At 37.2% G+C, this 17,501-nt stretch overlaps 1 protein-coding gene across 13 annotated transcripts in view; it reads right to left on the bottom strand.

Moving 5' to 3' along the window:
* The window catches only part of tfap2d (transcription factor AP-2 delta (activating enhancer binding protein 2 delta)), a 123,432-nt gene that overhangs the window by 30,564 nt on the left and 75,367 nt on the right, over positions 1-17,501 (bottom strand). For 12 of the 13 annotated variants that reach the window (XM_079584626.1, XM_079584627.1, XM_079584633.1 and 9 more), the window contains 3 exons: positions 9,770-9,806; positions 6,779-6,889; positions 6,268-6,498 (listed from right to left, as the gene is read on the bottom strand). The gene's annotated coding sequence lies outside the window, so the exon portion shown is untranslated. The remainder of the gene's footprint in view (positions 1-6,267; positions 6,499-6,778; positions 6,890-9,769; positions 9,807-17,501) is intronic. The other variant, XM_079584632.1, reaches the window with a different exon arrangement.

Genomic DNA, 17,501 nt, shown 5'->3' with positions numbered 1-17,501 from the left:
AAGTTAGTCTGGTATGTAAAAAATATAGCCTAGGCTATTCAGTTTAAAGACGTGTCGAAATTTCTGACAAATTAAAATATTAAATACTACATCTGAGCATCTGCTCGATGACATAGTATTTAACTTCTGTCATCGTTTGTTTCCGTCTCATTTCTTCATTAGTTCCGAGTCAAAGGTCCGTTACAAACGGAGCGTTACGGTCCGGTGAACTCAACAAACTTCTGGATAAGCGACGCTCCGGTCAGTCTTAGAGCAATGTAAGAATCATTCCAACACTGTACATAACCACAGCAGTTCTCAAATATAGGCTACTACCTCTTCATTTTAAAGCCCTTTATGTGTTAAAATGGGATTCATCTCAAAATTAAAAAATTAGGCTACCCCAACCTGAAGAGGACAGCTTGTGCAGTTGACCAGCAAAAGTCACATTAAAGTCCAATTTCGGCATGAAAATGGATCAATACTTCATTATGTTCACCAGAGGCAAAGCTACATTGAGGAAAACTCACTTACATGAACAGCCTGCATTGTTGAATGGCCAGTTTAGTGACTGAAGATAGTTTCTTTTAGACCCAATTTAATCCAATTTCATCTTATAATCGACGTTAGATCTTTCTTATCTATCTTAGCAGAGGTCATTCAACAAGCTAACAAAAACTATCATTAAAACAGTAGTTGTTTATAAAGAAATTTCCAGCCTACATTTATTAAAAGCTTTAGAGCAACAGTAAAGCAGGTCACAGCTAATTCAACACTAATTATGACATATATCATCAGTAAACCACCAGCAGCAAACACACACCCTTGACGGTTAAAGTTGTTCTACGCTCTTAAAACTAAAAGTTCCTTATTGGCATCGATGGTTCCATGAAGAATCTTTAACATCCATGGAATATTTCCATTCCACAAAAAGGTTCTTTATATTATTTTAAATATTCTTAACACATGACCAAAAAAACGGTTCTTTTAACAGCCGTTCACTAAAAGGTTCTACCAAAAATGGCATCACTGCAACTAAACCTTCTTTAGGAGCCTTTATTTTTTTAAAGAGTATATTTACTGCTTAGTTTCCATATCTGCCATGAAAAATGTGTTCAGTTCAAAACCACTGAAATCTGATTCAGCTTAAACCAGTTCAAATGGCAATTTTACTTAGAATGTATCGTATTCAAGTGGCATACTCATATCAAAGAAGTTTCTTTTTATATGCTACGTCAAATAAAACAATAGTAAACTTCATGACTATTGTAGTGCAACCTGCACTCTTAGAAGAAAAGGTTCTATATAGAACCTTAAAAGGTTCTATAGGCGCTTCGTATTTGGAACCCCTAAAAGGTTCTATATACAGAACCCTTTTTAAGGGTTTTTAAGAACCAAAAGGGTTCTTGTCATTATAGAACCTTTTTAGCATAAAAGGTTCTTTGGAGTTGAGTAAAGAATATGGTTCTATATAGAACCCCAATGAACCCTTTTTTTCTAAGAGTGTAGAACCTTTTAGGGGTTCCAAATATGTAGCGCCTATAGAACCTTTTAAGGTTCTATATAGAACCTTTTCTTCTAAGAGTGTGTCCTCTCAAACACGCACAAATACATCATATTTAGTGCAAGTCAGTCAGTATTCATTCACAAAACAGTGTGCATTTATAAAAACATGTTGGAATGCAACAAAATGATGGTTCTCTGAATGCATGTAAATCCACAGTGTGTCTGCTGCGTGTGTGTGTGTGTGTGAGAGTGTCAGAGACCCTCAGGCCTGTACCAGAGGGCGGGATTAGCTGTTACGTTCATTCAGCACAAAATGGATTCCGATATCAGATAGAGCAGGGCAAGAGGTGTATCTCTCTCTCTCTGTCTCACACACAAGCAATCTCCTTACTCACACACTCACTCTCTCTCCCACTCTCTTATACATCCTGACTTTTGCTCTTTGATCGTGTAATTCCTTTGTAATCTGTTAAACGAGGTCGTTTTGTTTATGGATATGAGCTTAATCAGCAGCCAAAACAAGAGAAAAATCACATGTACGACACTTGAACACGCTGGGAAAGACAGAGACAGGCAGGGATATTGTTCATATTAGTGAATATGGCATCGCTTAACTTTGGGGAGAGCGAGCTAGAAGGTCAAAGGCTCTAACAACAAACTTTAACTTGGGATGATTTGGGTTTTATTCCTGTTTATTAAGAATCACCCGAAGCTGGCGTTTACTAAGCAACGCTCACTTGAAACATTTCTCACTGTAAAATCCTTCCAGAAACACATGGATGGACAGACAGAAACGGAAAGAGAGCTGCAATGAAAAGACCGATAAACAGACTGACGGGCAAGGAACACTCTCAACATCTGACGAAAGAGAGAAAAGAAGAAGCAGAGATGCTGTTGACTTCCTGGAGCTGAAGTAAATGAGTTTCAGCAGCAGTTCTGAGAAACGCCGGCTCGAATAACACCTTCACTGGAAACACAGCTGCCCGAAGAGCTTGGAAAGTTTGAGCTGCAGTATAGTATCAACTCACTACTAAATTTACTTCATTTTTACAACTATTCATCAATCCAACTACTTACAAAATGGGAATAATAACAGGGGGGGGGGGGGGGGGGCAATATGACCAAATTCTTACAACACGAAATTAGTCATTTTATATTACGATCGATAATATAGTTGTTTTTGCTTTGAATAAGGTTTTTATATCAAAACTTTTGATGCCACTTAAATTACATTATTCGTCACCAATTTCAGTTTCACAAAAAACTGAAAAGTAAAAAAAAAAAAACTCTCAAGCTTACATAAGACACGTAAACAGTCAGTGATAAAAAAGAACAAAACTAATTACAAGCAATAGGACAACAAACTACAATAGAACAAAGACACAAATTAAGACGGAAAAACTAGAAAAAGAAATCCTACATAAATTGTATAAAGTAATAAAAAACTTTGCATATGTCTTCACTGTGTAAATTAAATATACATTTATTTTTATTAAAGTTACAAAAGTGATTCAGTCAAGAGCAGTCAGAGATTTTCTCACTTTTGTTTGATTAACATTAATGACAGACAGCAGAAGGTTTATTAGACTGCCATTCATTGCTGCCTTAATCTTTTTTAAGTACAACCAACTTGTTTTAAGGCAATTTCAACTTAAATTACGTTGACTTGAAAACTGACGTTGACAGTGAGAACTGACTTAAAAGAGTTGAATCTTGTAGCTTAACATGTTTTGATGAGTTAAAGCAGCAATGTGAAAACCATAACTTATTGATCAGATCATTTTTTACAGTGCGCCATCTTTGATTTTTAACGGGAATGAAAGCAAGGCTGCGAGGGAAAGACATGCATACATCTCTTCAGTGGGTTGTACTGTAATTTAATGTGTTTCCGGATTGTTCTGCTGACTCTAACCCTAACCCTAACCCTAACCCTAACCCTAACCCTACACTGGATAAAAATCTTTCCAAGAATTTCAGTAGAGACAAAAATCTCCAGACGACGAGCTGTGGAAAATTATAAGTGATCTAGGAGCTTTATACAGCTTTTTGAAAGCAGATGGTGTTAAAAACACGGTAAGTCTATCCCTCACAGCCTCGCTTTCATACCTGTCATGGCGCTGCTCTGAATAAAGTCCGTAAGGGCCGGTTCACACAGAGACGCGGGTCAGTGGAACGAGAAAAAAAGAGAGACGTGTTTTTTAAACGTTGAACTTCTTTTAACTTGAAAGCAAAAAAATTTAACAGAATGACGTGTCATGCAGGGGATGCTGCAAAAGACGCGAGAGCAATGGTTAAATGTGTCAGTCTAGCACGTGTTTACATTGAAAAACAATGGATAAGTAGCGCAGTGGAATGGAAAAACACGTTCTATGAAGAGCGGCTTTACACGGCACACACATATACGAAATGAGTTGTCATTCGCTGCTTATATGGTTTAAAATCACAACGCAATGCTTAAAAACACATTAAAATGTTACGCTTTAGTGATGCCATAGAAATGTCACGTGACGTGAGCGCAACTGCGATAGAGACAGTCCAAAATCTCTACCAGTTGACACATTTCTACCAGTTAATCATGTCTGCCGGTATATCGCCCACCCCTATATATCCAGATGAATGTTGTAAAAAGATGAAACTTGTAAAAAGACACAAAAAATCAGGAAACAATAAAATAATGCAGATACAAAAATATCACCAAGCCCCCCCTCCACCTGGACACACCCACGCTTGATTGACTGACTAAGAATTCGTCCAATCAGAGAGCGGCTGTTTGCGCAGCACTGAACAGCTGGAGCAACAGCACCAGGAAGACGTGCTCGGAAATTAATCGAGCTTTTGATCTATCAGTCATAATGAGAACAACACTCTTCTCCAAAAACACACACATACACACACAGAGAAGTGCACATGCTCAAAAATACACCAAATACACTACCTGCGCTCCCAAAAACACACACACAGAGAACCTGTTCAAAGGAAAGCAAAGAAATAAACAAAGGAGAGAAGGCAACCCCTCCTCTCCTCCGGGAATTTTACTATTCTGCACTTCTCGGCTTCTCTCATCCCTCTCTTCCCACAATCCTTTGTGCTCGGAATAAAGCTGCTGATTATGAAGCCCAGAGCACTGAGACTCTGCTCACCTGTCAATCAAATGGTAACCTACACACACACAAGCGCACACTCAATGTCAGATACGCTGTAATATACCCTGTCTCGTATAGACATTAACACCGCTTCTGATAGGCACTTCGACACACAATATCAGAAGGCTGAAAATGACAACTTCCGTCTTCAGAGTGTGTCCGTTTTCCTGTTCTCATTACTGTTGTCATCACATGAAATGAACCAACATGGTCTTGGTTTAGTTTTGCAGCTATACCTGTTGGGTTTTACTTCACACACAGTATATCACGATGTTCATGCAACATTAAATGCTCATGTAATCATCTACAATAACAAAAACTGTATAATTCCTGTAATTAAACATGTGATTGTGTATTGCAATATTTTGTGTAATCAGCTGTATCGTAACGCATGTACAATAACAATGTGTGTAACTGCATACTTTTCACACCCTGATTCGTATAATAAATACTATACTATGTAAATGCACTGTAATGTGAACTTATTTAAAATGAATATTTAAGTATAAAATATATACTGGTCCTTCCTTTTCTTTACAATGAAAAAAAAAAAAATTACGGTGGAAGTAAAAGGGGCCAATTTTGGGAGGATTTAAAATGTGACTTCTATAAATGCACTTTTTATTTTTTTATGTGTGTATTATTTGAGTTGTAAAGATATTTGAACCATACTTTTTCCGTTTTGGAGAATTTTACGTCATGGAGACGAAGTTGTAAAATTCAATACCTTCACACAGAAAAGGTTGATTGTTTCATTCTAAAAACATAATCATAACAATTATATTGTTTACATCTTGTGGCTTCACTATTAAAACAGTGATTATTTTAACATTTACAGATAGCCAACTCTTTCACTTCCATTGCAAGTGCCTCACTTTAACCCAGATTTTATTTTGATTATTTATTTATTTTTTAAGAAAAAGAGGGGCACGTGGGTTAGGGTTGGTAATTAACCTAATGCCACAAATGCTGTTGATTAAGCTTCACTTGGGAATATAGTATTGTACACTATCAAAAGTTGTACAAAACTAGTAATCGTTTGTTTTTATGAAAGAAATTCATACTTTGATTAGCACGGATGCATTTAATTGATCAAAAGTGAAATGAAAAGACATCTATAATGTAATAATAATATGCTGTTCTTTGAACTTTCATTTATATCATATTTTTGAAAAAATTCCAGCACAACTGTGTTCAACATTGATAATAATCAGAAATGTTTCTTGAGCAGCAAATCATCATATTATGATTTCTGAAGGATCATGTGACACTGAAGACTGGAGTAATGATGCTGAAAATTCAGCTTTGATCACAGGAATAAATTACATTTTAAAATATATTCAAATAGAAAACATCTATTTAAAATCGTAATAATATTTCACAATATTACCGTTTTAAGCATTTCTGATCAAATAAATGCAGCCTTGGAAAGACTTCTTTCAAAACTTTTGAACAGTATGTATCGTAATCTACTCCTGTCTGACAGCTTAATGCAATTCAAATGAGTGAAACATGAGGTTCCAGTGTTTCTTTCAGCTGTTTTACAGGGGTCATAGTCACTGATAAACGTTACCATAAAACCATCTTCAGGAAAAGAACGCAAGACTTTCTGTCTTTCATTAAAGAGTACAATAATTACCTGAGTGGCAGGTTGGTGTGCAGTTCACCCAGCGCTGTGTGCTTTACACATACACACACACACACCAAGAGGAGAGACTTTACAAGAGGTGTACGGTTAACTCATGCGGCCTGCTATGAGGTTTCCATAGAAACGGCTCTGTCCTGCGGCCTAGGTAATCCACAGGAGCTGAGTGTGAGAGTGTGTGCTGCGGTGCAGATGGGTAAATGTCGAGAGGAGAGGGACCCTGACCTGCCAAGAGAGCTGAATTAGTATTCACACAGTAGGTGAACCCCACTGTGCTCCCTACCGCTCACTCTATCTCTCTCTCTCACACACACACACATATATCTGGCATACACTTTCATACATCTGATGATGTGGAAGCACTAATAGTGCTGGAAGAGGACAGATCAATACGGCTCTTCTGCAACACTTCATTCCAAACATGCAGTTTCCAGCAAATGTGGAATCTCATTTCTGCACCAAAGAGATAAACACTGATGAATAAACACATTTGAAACACACCCACCTTGCATTGGTCTCAATTAACTCTTTCCCCGCCATTGACGGAGTTTTCCGGCTTTCCGTGTAATGCGGTAGGGGGCGCTGTTACACACCTTCTGAAAGAGTACTGAATCTCCTGATCAAAACACAGGAGAAGAAGTAGCAGCAGAAACACGCGATATCATATGTAAGCGGATGCATTAAGTAAAATCATCAACAATAAACAGCGTATCAAAACTGCCTAATGTTACTGAATGAAAAGTCGACCCAGGATAAGCTACAGGACTGTGAAGCTCTGAGGGTGTTGATGAACTCGATCTACTCCATTTATGTTTTGATTATCATTCTGAATCCAATCCGGATGAAGTCTTTTATTTTAAATTTTTTGCTGTTTTATGAAACCCACATTCAAATGTTGATAAAAAAGAGTAGCATGTAGCTAAACTAAAACATTAAACGTTTTTTGTTCAAAAGCAGAAGGTCTGTTCTTTCTTTTGATAGATTGCTTGTTCAGATATTCATTCAACTAAATATTCTGATGGCCATGAAACTTGATTAAATGTGAATGAAAAATGATAAAAAAAAATGCTGCTGGTGGCTGGCAAATACTGGCAGGGAAAGAGTTAAATAATACAGCAAGCATCTCTTCTTTGGATTTACTTACGGTGAAGTATGTAGTTTCTGTGACACTAGTGACACCAAGCGGGAAAAAAAAAATCATATTTTGCAAACTGCAATTTGTACAGGTGTTTGTTAAAGCATGTATTAACAGGTAAAGCAGCTACTTTCAATAAAAGGTCCAACATATTGACAATACTTTTAGACGTGTTACTATGTGTCATGAGTAAACAATAGAGTAAGCTAACGCTGCCTGGAGTGTATTTTTTCTTTGCTTGGCGCATTTTTGGCACGACGCGCCACAACTATTTGATACGGTCTACCAGAGGTGGACAAAGAACACAACTTCTTTACTTGAGTGAAAGTACAGATACTACTGGTCAAATATTACTCCGTTACAAGTAAAAGTTGTAAAGACCGATTTTTACTTACCGGTAAGTAAAAGTACAGAAGTACTTGTTTTTAAAAGTACTTAAGTATCAAAAGTAAATGTCTTATTATTGTTACATTGTTGTATGTAATACTAACAATACCTTATGCCTCTGAAGCCTGCCTACCCTCATATCAATATCAAATTTATTTCTGACACAGTTCCAGTAGTGGGATTGAATAAGTGCACTCAATAACATCCACAATGGTTTCGGACGCCCAAATGCCTGTTCCCTCAAATAGTGCCCTATTAAAGTTTTTTGTCTTTTAGTGTGAATATGTTAGCTTTGCTGTTCTCTATAAGCTAGTGTGCTCCAAAACAATGACAAAATTCGCATTTAGAAGACCAAACCCAACGTTGAAAATGAAATTCAGCTTGACGTCAAACCAACATCAGTCGAGTTCTGACGTCAACCCGACTTTCATTTCCAACCAAAATCCAATGTCTGTCCGACGAATGATGGTGGCTAGTGGGGCGCAATGTTAACACTTTTGGGAGAGATGAACCCATTGATGACATTCAAAGGCTACGTCTACATTAATCCGGAGTTTTCGTTTTCAAAACACTCCCCGACCCGTCCACACTAGCGTTTTCAAACGTTTTCCAAAAGTTTCTCATCCACTCACTCACTGAGATGATCCAGATGGGACAGACATAATAAAGTTATCACGCAATTCTACTGGCAGGATCATTTTATTTAGCAAATATTTTCAAGAGAAACCGAATGCTCAATGTCAATGAGAAAAAAGGTAGGGACAGACTTGATTTTATCTACTGGGAACTTATTGGATGATGAAAAGTGGGTGTTGCGTACCAGAATGCATCAGATCTGAATGTATACCTTTTAAAACACAGCTTGTGACGTCGGCTGAAAAGGAAAGTAGTTTCATGCACTGAAAGACTTCAAAGATATTTTTGTCTTTGGAACAACATGCATTCCTGAGCTGCTCACAATAAGACTGGAACATACATGAAGACAGTAAATAAATAAGGTCGATTATGATTTCATGTGTAGAAAATAAAAACAGAAAATGTACTGGTAATTTTCTTTTGCCAGGACATTATCCAGTAATAATACGGACATTTCCATTAACCCTAAAACACAACAAAATGCAATGCGGAATTCAAAATACAGATAAAACACCAATACAATAAAATATTATTTCACATTTATCTAGTTTATTGTGAACTATTTTTACGAACTTTTACTACTGTGCGATGATGATTAACACATTGTTAACTGGTATACAGGTGAAACTCGAAAAATTCAAATATCGTGCAAAAGTTCATTTATTTCAGTAATTCAACTTAAAAGATGAAACTAATATATTATATAGACTCATTACATGCAAAGTGAGATATTTCAAGCCTTTATTTGTTATAATTTTGATGATTATGACTTACAGCTTATGAAAACCCCAAATTTAAAATTAGAATATTGTGAAAAGGTTTTCATAAGCTGTAAGCCATAATCATCAAAATTATAACAAATAAATGCTTGAAATATCTCACTTTGCATGTAATGAGTCTATATAATATATTAGTTTCACATTTTAAGTTGAATTACTGAAATAAATGAACTTTTGCACAATTTTTTTGAGTTTCACCAGTATATTCTGAGACGTGTACATGAAGGCTGCAGCTTAATAACTACACACACTTGATACTGGGATCAGTTAGGGTCCACTTGGCTGTTGATTTCTTCATAGTAAATGAATTGTAGGCTGCAGTTAGATGGTTTTAGAACTATAGTTAAAAAACATGTTTCCTTCCCTGATGACACTGCTGGTTAACCTGACATGGAGATGTTTTATGAAATAAATTTGCCTCTTATTGTGTATAGGTTATTATGATGAGCAATGACGCAACATGTGTCATCACATTTAAAGGAATACCCAGACAAACAAAAGGATCATTGAGGTTCTATACAGAACTCTAGGGCTTAGAAATACATATTTTTTTACTCACTCTCGTGACGTTCCAAACCATATGACTTGTCTTTCTTCTGTGAAACAAAAAAGGAGAAAATATGATTAGTGAATTGAGCTGGTCACTCTTTTCCTTGCATTTGCAATGAATGTGATGTAAAACTTTCAAAAAGGAATGCAAAGCCAGCATAAAAATCTGTGAATCATATCATATCATATAATTTTGAAAGTGGAATATATTGCATGGACCACTTTTATGATAAATACAAATATTAATACATTGATTGTACTTTTATTAAATAGATCAAAAGTGACAGTTAGGACATTTAAATTGTTACAAAAGTTTGCTATTTCAAATAAATGCTGTTCTTTTGAACTTTCTATTCATCAAAGAATCATGAAAAAATAAATAGTATATCACTGTTTCCACAAAAATATGAAGCAGCACAACTTTCAACATTGATAATAATCAGAAATGTTTCTTGAGCAGCATCATCATATTAGAATGATTTCTGAAGGATCATGTGACACTGAAGACTGGAGTAATGATGCTGACAATTCAGCTTTGATCACAGCAATAAATTACATGTTAAAATATATTCAATTAGAAAACAGTTATTTTAAACTGTAATAATATTTCACAATATTACCATTTTTACTGTATTTTTGGTCTATTTTTGAGAATTCATTCTTATTCTATAAAAAATTGATTAAAGTGATTCTATCGCCTCAGCAACATGTTTTTATAGTTTAGCACTAGACACTTCTTCCTACACTAATGAATCTAAAAAGTCAACAGGTTGAATTACGTGTTGGATACACCAGAGAGCAAACAGCACTAGTTTTAGACATTTGCAGAATCCTGAACTAAATAGAAGCTAATCAGCAAAGCTGCCTTTAAAAAAACCGGAAAGCGATCTCATTACGATTCAAAAGAAGACTGACTTCATCCCCGATGAGCTAATGCTAAGCCCATGCTAAACGCTAGCCCTTTACTGCCCTGCCCCGCCACACCCCGATGCCCTTCTGCCCGCCTGCGCTTTGACGGACAGCTGTGGAGTTCTGGACCAACTCCAGCCAGCGGGATTACGCATGCAAGTAATCTCCCATGATGCCCTGCGGCCAAGCTAGGGCGTGCTGCGCCTCTGCTCCTTATTAATATGCATGAGAATGCTAATGAGCAGGAAGCACACAGGTGAGCTCGCTCAAAGAAGCCAGTCACAACACAGGAGCTGATATTCTAATTTCGCGGCGCAGACCTTCCCACTCGCCGCAGAGACAATATCACATTCTCTCACACACAGCATGATAACTCGCAGCTTCTCCGTGTGAGGAAGATAACCTAAACAGCCGACTGTCTGACGAGACGTGCGTGTGGCTTTTGCAGAAACACTCGGCAAACTCATTCCTGAAATGCAGTGTCACGGGTGCCAGTGAGACGCCTCAAATCAAAACCAGGTTTTATATAAAGGTTACAGGCAAAAGCCATGAGCAAATTCCCTGAAGCCTCTATCAGTCAATCTGAGTTTAAACTCTCTCTCTCTCTCACACACACACACACACACACACACACACACACACACACACACACACACACACACACACACACACACACACACACACACACACACACACACACACACACACACACACACACACACACACACACACACACACACACACAACTGTAACAATATTACTGCAGTAACAATCTGACAAGATGATATGAAGACTTCTCAAGCATCAGAAACGTACAGTTGTGGTCAGAATTATTGGTAAATATGATCAAAGATGGCTGTAAAAATAAATCTGCAGTTTAACCTGTTGATCTTTCATTAATTTTTTTTTAGCAAAAATCTAACATTTCATTTAAGTAAAATAATTCAAAGTGATGGGAAACTCAAATTATTAAGTAATTGTTTTTCTACAAAACACATTTGCCACAATTATTGGCGATTATTTTATGATTTCTGAAGTATATTCCCCTTAATATATATATATATATATATATATATATTTTTTTTTTTTAGTGCATCAGGGTGACAAGGAACATGAAATTGTCCAGCCATGACTTCTGGTTTCACAGAAGTATAAATATAAGGAAACACAAAGGCTACATTGACCGTTGAGCTTCACAAAATAGAAAGTGCCTGTAAGAAAATAGCTAAAGCATTGAAAATCCCCATTTTGACCATCAGGGCAATAATTAAAAAGTTCCAGTCAACTAAAGATGTTACGAATCTGCCAGGAAGAGGACGTGTGTCTATATCGTCCTAAGGCACGGTGAAGAGGAGAGTTTGAGTGGCCAAAGTCTCTCCAAGGATCACAGATGGAGAATTGCAGAGATTAGTTGAGTCTTGCGGTCAGAAAGCCTAAAAAAATATATTATAATAATTAAAAAACTACATCACCACATTTTGTTTGTGAGGGTTTAAAAAAAAATCAGACACAACTGGAACTTCAAAAGGGACAGGATTCTGGTCAGATTAAATAAAAAAAAGGAGACCCCCACCAGATGGGTTTGGTGCAAACAGGGACAAAAAGTACCCCATGTTCTTGGTTACATATACCACTGGATCTTTAATGTTGTGACCGCAAAAAACGGAAGTTCAAAGACAATTATTCTAAAGATGCTGCGCCCTCGTTTCTCTGGCGCATAAGGTCTATAGAATATACTTTTATGCGAGTTTGGAACATTCCAAATAGTTACCGTGGTGTTTTGGTTTCATTATCACTGTTCTGTCCCTGTTTTGCCTGCCTGTGTTCCAGTTAGTTCCTTGGTTGTTAATTATTTCCACGCACTTGTTTCTGTTCAGTTGATTACCCTGCCGGTGTATTTAAAGGGATAGTTCACTTTAAAATTAAAATTCTGTCATCATTTACTCACCCTCAAGTTGTTTCAAACCTGTATTAATTTATTTCTTCCGCTGAACACAAAGAAAGATATTTTGAAGAATGTCAGTAACCAAACAGTAGTCTGTACCCATTGACTTCCATAGTAGGAAAAAAAAATACTATGGAAGTCAATGGGTACAGACTACTGTTTGGTTACTGACATTCTTCAAAATATCTTTCTTTGTGTTCAGCGGAAGAAATAAATTAATACAGGTTTGAAACAACTTGAGGGTGAGTAAATGATGACAGAATTTTAATTTTAAAGTGAACTATCCCTTTAAAGGGTTAGTTCACCCAAAAATTAAAATTCTGTCATAATGATGACAGAATTTTGCCTGAATGTCCTGAATTTTTGTCATCAGGACATCATGATGACAGAATTTTAATTTTAAAGTGAACTATCCCTTTAAAGGGTTAGTTCACCCAAAAATTAAAATTCTGTCATAATTTACTCACCCTCATGTCGTTCCTAACCCGTAAGCTTTTCATTCATCTTCAAAACACAAATGAAGATCTTTTTGATGAAATCTGAGAGCTTTTTTGTCCCTCCATTGACAGCTACACACAGCTACCACTTTGACGCTTCAAAAAGTTCATAAAAAGATCGTAAAACTATCTCTAACGTTTATAAATGAATAAAAGCCTAAATTCAGAAAATTCAGTCTCTTTAGAAAATTTGGACTAAATCTCTCAATTCATATGGATTAGTTTTACGATCTCTTTAAAGCTACACTGTGTAATTTTTTAAGTTGATTCTTAGCAAAAAACTTGTTCTTTCAAAACTATATGTACTCATATGTATAATTACTTCTACCAACTAATCAAGTATTCTCGTAAGCGTAGAATCTGCCATTTATAATACATACGGGTGAGCTGCTCGAATGGCGGAAGCCAAGTTGCGCCTCCATCTTGAAAATGCATTAGCCAAAAAGGGACATACCTGGAAATTCAAGCTTCGCCTTTTTACACTTAAGGTGATGATACACAGGGCAACTTTTTGAGCAATGTTGCTGGGCAATCTTGCCGAACGATTGTTGCTTGGGCACTTTCCCATTGAAAATGGGCAATACATTTCTATCTGGATAATTTAGATCGGTCGTGGGCCCCGTGTCTCATCTGGTTCTCTGTTGACCGCAACATCGCCCAGCAACATTGCTCAAAAAGTTGCCCTGTGTATCATCACCTTCAGTGGCACCATAATGAATGCGAGGGGGAGATTACTCAGATTTGAAATAATACGGCCACCGTAGGAGTTAAAACGCCCTCGGGATGGCAGAGGCTAGAAAGTAATATTCAGTTGGTAGTCATATACAATTTCACCGCTAGATACGAGTAATTCCTACACCGTGTAGCTTTAAGAACGTTTAGAAGCATCAGAGTGGTAGTTGGGTTGCTGTCAATGGAGGTAAACAACTTCCCACCCTGTTAATACAAACTTCGCAGAAGGACATAAACGCACCATTATTTGAGCCTCAATATGCAGGGAACCGAGACGGTGACTGGGACGCTAAAAGTCAAGTTCATCCTCAGGATCATCTACATGCACCGTACCACAATGCCTCTATGTCAAATCTACATTTATTTGCTATTTGACTTTATTTCTTTAACTCATATCTGTAGTGAGTTACTGTGACAAATATTGGAAGACATTAAAAAAACTGCATAGCTACACCAGTTGCCAAAAAAATGATCAAAGAACCGTGACCTCAGCTGAAAAGGGAAATTAGTTTTAGAGAAAGTTATTATCAAGCGTAGCGTCAGTTTTGGCCGGTCACGTAGTCAAGCTCGCATCAGCTGAGTCTCAGCTGATCCACGTCTACCTATAGGAATATGACGCCTATCACTGTATACATATATAAGCTCCTTCAGTATTATCAGCAGCTATCGCGTTTCTCAGGAGCGAATTACCCTCCTCCATCCCCAGCTCCACCTCTTGCCCAGTCAGGATTTGGCGCTGATTCCTTTTGAATCAAAATAAATTCTCGAATTATGTCGTACTTCAAAATCTTGAATTAATTATATTTGCAAACATTCATGTTGGTTCTGTTCTGTTTACCCCAAGGGGGGTTATCGCTGCTCTCCCTGCTCTTATCCATGCTAGACTGGATGCGCAGAAAGTTCTCGCCCAGAACGCAACCATACCGCCAAACCAAACTGTATGCTAATTATCAATCGTATTTGACAATAGTGGTCCTGACAGGAATAATGTGCACTTATGAATCGTTCACAAAAAGACCAGGAACAAGGTTTTTTATTGGCATTAATGGTTCCATGAAGAACCTTCAAAATCTATCTTACAAATAAAGGTCCCAAAAGGAAGTTTTCGCAGCGATGCCATATAAGAAACATTTCGGTTCCCCAAAGAACCTTTCAGAGATCAGTTCTTAAAAGAACACGTTTATTTATTAGTGTGAAGAACATTAAAAAAAATCTGAAGAACCTTTAGTATAATGTAAAAGTTCCATGTATGGTAACAGTTCTTCATGAAACCCCAAATGCCAATAAAGAACCTTTATTTTTAAGAGTGGTTTTTAATGCACAGAAGGTTCTTTATACCGGATTACTTAAGATTATAAAAGGTTTTTCACAGTAATGGTTCTTGAACTGTTTACTATTCTTCTATGTTTACACCGGAAAAACCTCATCTTTATTTTTAAGAGTGTTGTATTGAAAATAAGTAAACATGGACTAATCTTTATGAACGATTTCCCAAAACGTGAGATTGGTGGACATATTAGAAATCTCTAAATGTGTGGAGAATGTATATAAAGTTATAGTCCTGCGTTTGACCCTTACCAGAATCATGTCTCTCACCGCTACGAAAGACTCTGCAGGATAAAACTCACTGTCAATCTAACCCGCTCCAGGTCACACACACAGTAACATAATGTCTCTCTTAACAAGAAACGGTTATGAGCGGTGACGTGCCGTCCCCTTCAGCCCGCATAAGCACAGTCACTCTTCAAACACACACTTGTTGTATTATTGTACGGTAAACAGCAGCCGCAGAAAGCTACACACACTGCATACTAGAGAGAATCACATTAAACAGAACGCTTGACACCGCAGACGCCTCGCATTACTCCTGCTGCGTGTGTGTACGATAACGCTTCATGATGCCTGACAGCTCTGAACTCCTTCCCATAATGCATTGTGCGGAGAGACACTCTAATTGATGACACAGGTGAGACTGCGCGAAATGATCGAAAGTGTCGTCGGGAGTGAGACAAAGTGCGCGAGCGTGTTTGATGTTGATTACATATGGAGGAAGAAATGAAATCTTCAGTTCTCTCCGGATTTAAAAAGATATCAAGAGGCAGAGAGGGAGAGAAAGAGAGAAACGGGTGGAAGACAAGGTGATGCAATCTTCTAAAGAGGAGTTCTCCTCGTTCCTCTCGTTATCAAACGCTCCCTGAGATTTGATTCTGTTCTGTGGAGATCCGTCTGTGCGGTTTTGGGAATGTCTTTATCTAAATAAACCAAAAGGATTCGCGTGCGCTTTAATATAGCATAACACACACAGACGCAAACTTATGTGGTGCACACGAGACACAGGCGGCCTACAGAGAGATGTGAAAATGTGTTTTCATATTTGCACGCAAAAAAAAAAATGAATGTGTAATGTGGCCTGTTGCATTTTTCAGTTGTGTGTTGTAGTGTGTTTTGTGGGAGGTTACAGAAATTCGTGATATTCTGGAGGGTTCAAATATTCTTCTTTTCTTTTTTTAAATATTAAAATAAGAGGAGAATAGATAAGAGAGGAGAAGAGACAAGAAGACAAGAGAGCAAATGAAATGAAAGGAGATGAGAAGAAATGAGAAACATGAGAATAGTGGAGAACAGATGAAGTGAGAAGAGATGAAATAAAAGGAAAAAGATTAGAGACAAGAGGTGAAATGAGCAGGGAAGAGACAAAAATGAGAGAAGAGACAAATTGAGAAGACAGACAAGACAAAAATGAGAAGGAAGAGATGTGATGAGAAAAAGAAGAGGGGAAGAGATGAAATGAGAATGAAGAGAAAAGTTAGAAAAATCGAGCTGACAAAAGGAGAAGAAATGCAATAAATATTGAATAAATAGAAATAAATAAGAGAAGAGAAATGAGACAAGACAAAAGTGCAAAGGAAATGAAATGAGAAGAAACAAGCAACTGAAAGAAATAGTAAAGAAGAGACAAAGTGAGAAGAGATGAAATGAAATGAAAGGATGAAGATGAGAGGAGACAAGAGGTCAAAGAAGAGAAGAAATGATCAGAAGAAAATGAGAAGAAAAGAGACGTGATGAGAAGAGATGAGGAAAAAATGAAGAGCAAGAGATAAAATGAGAATGAAGAAAAAATGAGCTGACAAAAGAGACAAAATAAAATAAATGAGAAGAGGTTAAAATACGACAAGATGAGACAAGAAGACAAACAAGCAAACGAGAGAGAGGAAAAGAGAAAAGATTACATGAAAAGAAAAGAGATTAGGGGAGGAGACAAGAGGAAAGAGACCAGAAATACGAGGAGATGAGCAGAGAAAAGAAGAAAACGAGAGAGGAGAAAGAATGAGAAGGAAGAGACTTGATGCATGAAACTACAGAGAAGAGAAAACCTGAGTTACGGGAATGAGAATGGAGAAGACAAAAGAAGAGATTAAAATAAGAGAAGAGACATGAGACGAAATGAGGCGAGACGACATAGGAACGGATTACGGGAAAAGAGAGACAGACAAAGTGAAAAGACATGAAATGAAAAGAGAGGAGGAGACAAAACAGACAAGAGGCAGAATTAGAAGAGAAGAAATGAGCAGAGAAGAAAATCAGAGAAAAGAAGAGATGAGACAAGAAGACAAATGAGATGAGAAGAAAATTAGATGATAAGATACATGGCAATCAGA

This window comes from Phoxinus phoxinus (genome assembly GCF_949152265.1).
Source record: "Phoxinus phoxinus genome assembly, chromosome: 16".
NCBI lineage: Eukaryota > Metazoa > Chordata > Actinopteri > Cypriniformes > Leuciscidae > Phoxinus > Phoxinus phoxinus.
This window is presented reverse-complemented; position numbering and strand designations above follow the sequence as displayed.